The sequence below is a fragment of the Ptychodera flava genome, chromosome 16 (genome assembly GCF_041260155.1).
Source record: "Ptychodera flava strain L36383 chromosome 16, AS_Pfla_20210202, whole genome shotgun sequence".
Classification (NCBI taxonomy): domain Eukaryota; kingdom Metazoa; phylum Hemichordata; class Enteropneusta; family Ptychoderidae; genus Ptychodera; species Ptychodera flava.
In genome coordinates, this window is record NC_091943.1 from 18,986,334 (window position 1) to 18,992,282 (window position 5,949).

The 5,949-nt window shown below is 40.4% G+C and overlaps 1 protein-coding gene across 1 annotated transcript in view; it reads right to left on the reverse strand.

Moving 5' to 3' along the window:
• Positions 1-5,147: 5,147 nt before the first annotated feature.
• The window catches only part of LOC139114920 (uncharacterized), a 2,776-nt gene continuing 1,974 nt past the window's right edge, over positions 5,148-5,949 (reverse strand). Inside the window, exon 3 of the mRNA XM_070676843.1 lies at positions 5,148-5,949. This exon is cut by the window's right edge and continues 352 nt beyond it. The gene's annotated coding sequence lies outside the window, so the exon portion shown is untranslated.

The following is a 5,949-nucleotide window of genomic DNA, read 5'->3' on the forward strand; positions in this document are numbered from 1 at the left end:
TTAGCCTATGAAGGACTATTCCAATGGCATACTGTCATTGCAGTGGAGTCACATTGAATATCTTGGGTAGTCATAGAAGGGCAGACACTGGGTTGTGGAAAGTGCATTGAAATCACAATTGTCATGTTATTCATTTTCCCAAACATCTTTGTACTTGGTATCTGCTTTTATGCTGTGTACCTCTTCCAGCCCCCCTGCCGTTAATTGTGCTCGTTCCCTAAGGAAATTTCTTCCGCTACTTTCTGGAAGGGTTTCTGCGTCTATCTTTTCCTTTTCTGCTTTCATTTCAGCTTCGATAACTTTGATTTTTGCTTGATGGTGAGCTATTGTCTTCATATACTCTGCCTCTCTTGCTGCAGAGCGTGCCTTGACTTGTGCCTTTAATGCCTTTGCCCCAGATGATATTGATTATCTAGTTCTATTTGAACTACGCAAGCTGCCTAGGGAGGATCCACGTTTTGATAGTTATTTGAGGTTGAGGGCGCTACTTTCAGCTCTCTTTATCTTTGCATCGTTAATGTATTCATTCGTTTGTTCAATATTCCTGCTGAAGCTTATTCCCGTTAATGCTGCTTGCTCCTTACCTTCTAGAGTCTTGTCATGTTGATGAAGTATCTGAAGTTTGTTCCAAGTTTATTCATATTCCATGGAAAGTGCCTCTGCTGTATCAATTTTGCTTTCTGTTGGGTCCTGCATTTCGCTAAGGTCGATGAGAACTCCCCTTGTTTTGTTCCAAATGCTTGACAGGGCCTTTTCAGTGTCCAAGGTAGCATAAAGCAGTCTGCTTTCGTTTTTGCTACTGTCCTGTAGAGGGCGCCCTTCAATTCGGGCGGTAGATCCACCTTCAGCAGTGGCCGTCCCACTGGGAACCACCCCTTCCTTTGTTTGTTGTGAGGTATTTTCTGCCTTAGTAATATCTTCTTGATATTGATTTTGAGATTCCACTAGGGCTGGTTGTTCAGCGCCTTTAACTTTATTTTCATCCATTATACTTTCTCTTAGTCAGTTGTAGTTGGCTGTATATATCGGATATATACAGTGGGCCTACCTTGCATGGCCTATATATGACATTGTCAGCTGTGCACTCGAGTCAGTGTCTGGTCCAATGGTTCACTGGTTTTCACTTCCAATGATTTTTCACTGTGGCGGAGTCCAGTTACTTTTGTGTCCGCTAAGTGCCAACTACTCCAAGAAATAACCACCCTCACTACATTGCTTTACTTTAGGATAGCTCAAGAAGCGGTGAAAACTGGGTAAATAAAGATATTAAAACAAGGTCATTCATTGTCTATGCTGGAGAGTCGAGGTAAATCAAGCCCAAATTAAACAGAAGAAAAGAACTAAATTCAATAAAAACTATCTAAACTATCTAAGCACTGCATTCAAAATGGTCCAAAATAATTGAAAGTCATAAAAGGAAATCAACTTACATCGTTGCGCCTACAGTCTTTTGGCTTGAGTGTTTTTCAAATCCACATGGCATGTCTACTTGCTTTAAGACAGTGGACAAAAATGTGTCTGCGTAGGTGTAATTTTATCTGCAACCTTTTAATTGTTTTACCAAGAAGTTTCTAGACCTCTGCATCAGAGGGCCTTAAGAAAGATTGAGGGCGATCTTCTGAAAATCTAGTTAGGATCATGAAAGGTCTATCAAACACAAGCTGTGTTTTCAATGTTATGGGCCAGGCTACTGACGGTTATTTTGCACAGTTATGTGATCACCACACGCGCGTTTTAGTAAAAGACATGAGGAAAATCAAATTTCTCCGGCGCACACGATGAGGAATTTGCCTAGCGAGGCGAAAAATATCAAACATGTTGAATATTTTGTTCAAATGACTCACGAGGAAAAAAACACCAAAAATTTCCTGCTCAAGAGAGAAAACTCGAATGAAATTTTACTCAGCTAATTTTTCTTGTGTGCAGCAGGCTTAAGGTAACAACAGTGTGAAGAGATATCCTTCATTACAGTATTAAGTTTCTATTGAAGTTGCGTCAATACAACATGGGAAATGTCATATCTGGTAGAGAGAAATTTGGACTGACAACACGTTTTGACTTAGAACTGGAACTTGTTTATTCAATAGGGAACAGTGACCAGGCCTACCGGCCCGGCCACAGCAGTAAGGGACTCTGCCTAAGTCCTAGTTGGTCCCATTTGGTCCTAGTAATTTTCTGAGTGAATGTCCTGTCTCGGTCACTCCACAAGAGAGTGACCATGGTCCTAGTTTGTTTCAGAGTGAATGTCTTGTCTTTTACACTCCAGAGTTCCTCGTTTTTTATGTCATATCTTTTAGAGAGAAACTAGAACTGACGACGAGTATTGACGTAGAACTGCAACTTCTTTATTGAATACGGAACCATGGCTAAGCCTAATGGCCCAAGCGCTGATACATGAATCCGACTGTGTGTGCGTTGGTCCTAGTTGCTCCTAGTTACTTTTGTCCTGTCTCGAAACACTCAACAGGAGAGTGACCATGGTCATAGTTACATCACTCCACAAGAAAGTGACCATGGTCCCACTTAGTTTCTGAGTTAATGTCCTGTCTCGGTCACTCCACAAAGAAGTGACCGTAGGTCCAGGAAACTAGGACCAAGTGACGGTCACTCTCTTGTGAAGTGACCGACACGAGGACCACAGTCACTCCTTTGTGGAGTGAAAGAGAAAGGACATTTTCTCAGAAACCAACTAGGACCACGATCATTCTCTTGTGCAGGTGCTGCCAATTGAGCTGTTCGGGCAAAAAGATGTTTGTGTGCAGATTTTCATCGTGCGGGCAAAAAAAAAACCTAGGACCACAGTCACTCTTTTGTGGAGTGACCGAGACAGGACATTCACTCAGAAACTAACTGGGACCAACTAGGACCTACTAGGTTTAATATAATCTGTAACCTTTTAATTGTTTTACCAAGAAGTTTCTGGACCCTTGCGTCAGAGGGCCTTAAGAAAGATTGAGGGCGAGATTTTGAACATCAAGTTAGGTCATGAAAGGTCTATCAAACACAAGCTATGTATTCAATGTTACGGGTAAGGCTACTGATGGTCAATTTTCACGTGATGTTTTTCATGTGATCACCACACGCGCATTTTTAGTAAAAAAAACTTGAGGAAAATCAAATTTCTCCAGCGCACATGGTGAGGAATTTGCCTAGTGAGGCGAAAAATATCAAACATGTTGAATATTTTATTGGTCCTAGTTGGTCCTAGTAATTTTCTGAGTGAATGTCCTGTCTCGGTCACTCCACAAGAGAGTGACCATGGTCCTAGTTTCGGTCACTCCACAAGAGAGTGATCATGGTCCTAGTTAGTTTCTGAGTGAATGTCTTGTCTCGGTCACTGCACAGTTCCTAGTTTTTTCATGTCATATCTTTTAGAGAGAAACTGGAACTGACGACGAGTGTTGACGTAGAACTGCAACTTGTTTGCTGAATACGGAACCATGGCTAAGTCTAATGGCCAAGCCGCTGATACATGAATCCGCCTGTGTATGTGTCGGTCCTTGTTGGTCCTAGTTACTTTTTGTCCTGTCTCGGTGACTCCACAAGAGAGTGGCCGTGGTCGTAGTTACATCACTCAGCAAGAGAGTGACCATGGTCCCACTTAGTTTCTGAGTTAATGTCCTGTCTCGGTCACTCCACAAAGGAGTTACAGTGGTCTTGGAAACTATGTCACTCTCTTGTGAAGTGACCAACACGAGGACCACGGTCACTCCTTTGTGGAATGACAGAGAAAGGACATTCACTCAGAAACTAACTAGGACCACGATGACTCTCTTGTGCATGCTTGTGGAGTGACCTAAACTTGGACCACTGTCACTCCTTTGTGGAGTGACCGAGACAGGAAATTCACTCAAAAGCTAACAAGGACCATGGTCACTCTTTTTTGGAGTGACTGAAACTAGGACCACGGCCACTCCTTTGTGGAGTGACCGACACAAGACATTCACTCAGAAACTAACTAGAACTACGATCACTCTCTTATGGAGTGACCGAAACTAGGACCACGGTCACTCCTTTGCGGAGTGACCGAGACAGGACATTCACTCCGAAACTTACTAGAACCAACTAGGACCAACTAGGACTCATGCTTAGTCCCTACTGATGTAGCTGGGCCGTGACACCTAGCCACGGTTTCGTATTCAAGAAACAAGTTCCAGTCGTAACTCGAAACTCATTGTCAGGTCAAGTTTCTCTCTCCAAGATATGACAGTAACATAAAATGTGTGGCATGCTGCACCTGCAAAGCACTGTTGTAATCAAATGTTATTGTGGAAAATATGTTTGTACACTCATTGATGAAATGTTACTAAAGAAAGTCAGATTGCTCAGTAAATTCAGCTGGGGACGTTCAACTTGCTGTGTTTCATCTAGACAGGGGGATAGGGGATTCCTCTCCTTTGACATGTTGGTACCCCGTAGTATTTTTCAAGGGGGACCAGGCCCCATGAAATGGTGCCAGTCACACCTTAGAGATACAAGTAGAACACATGAACTGATGAAATCACCCCAAAACTTTCTGGTAACCTCGTTGTTGTCATTCTGGATGAAACTGTTGGTGTTATGGACTTCATTTTGTAATATTATTTTGAGAATAAAACAAATGGCACCGCCATATGTGTATGTCAATTTCCTTATGTGGTCCTTTTTTATGAAAACAACTTATATTACTGTAAGATTCATCCACTTGCAGACTACATTGAGGAGAGTCATTTTGCCTTATTTACATTAATGGCCAGATCTGTGAGTGTCCTTTAAGAGATCATTCTGGCAAGAAATTATTTTTATTTGTTACTGTATCAGTCAAAAAACATCTCACAAACTAGGAAATAGGCTTAAGGGCATCGTTATTTTCCTTCATATGTTCATTGTTTGACCTCCATGAAAGCTTTGGACAGATTGTTCACATAATAGTTTACACAGAAACATTTTTAATTCAGCGTCTTTCAAGCATTAAAGAAACCACCATCAAATGTATAGGATTTCTCATATATGGGTTTTCATGTTTTATTTTAGCTTGATAGATGATTGTTTGAAAGAAGAATAAGTTGTGTTTTTGAGAAAAACTAAACTTGCACAAATATCAAAACACTTTAACAATATGTATCATTTAAGGCTTAGTCTACAGTACAATACTAAGTGTACAACAAACTTATTGTCTGAACATACACATAACTCTTGAAAAAATTTTCAAGAAAGTCAAAAGAGAAAATAACATACATACACAAAATCTTACCCATTGATATTTTATCCAATGCTGATTTGGTGATAAAAGTGGAGATTGGTGGACAGTTTTTTTCAAGGTAATCACTGGTAACTAGAATCATAGTATACAAAATTAGGGAAAGGGTCCTCAGCTGGGGCCCCTTAAAAATGTATGCGTGCTGATCCACCATTTTGTGGCGTCAAAATCAATCTGTAAGCGTGTCTTAAAATGAATATGAAATATTCTTTCAACCATTTTGGATTATTCCTATATAAACTCACTTACAGAAAGCCGGCTGAGTGAAACTTTTATGAAGTCAGATGACTAAATTTTGGGGCAAGTAATGTTCAATATACGTATCTGTTAAAAGTAGCCGTTACCCTGAAATTTATTTGTTCTTCAATTCAATAATCACCTTCAAAGTAAATTGAAATAAAGCTCATTTACAATGAGAGAGATAAGCTTACCCCACGTATGTGGCAGCGTTTAGGTACACTGCAATATGTCTCTTTTCATAATTATACCTCTAGTAGATACTCAAAAAGTCTTCTTTAATTTCTCACATGTATCCAACATTCAAAGACAACGACGTTGGTCCTTGATGTTATTGTTTTAACTTCTGTCATAATTTCTTCACGCAGGTTTTACATCGTCATTGGCCAAAGCCAAAGCGTTGAGTTTGCTCAACACAAAATTCAATGACAGGTTTTTTCATGTTGCTGAACTTTCACAAGTTTTAATTTGAA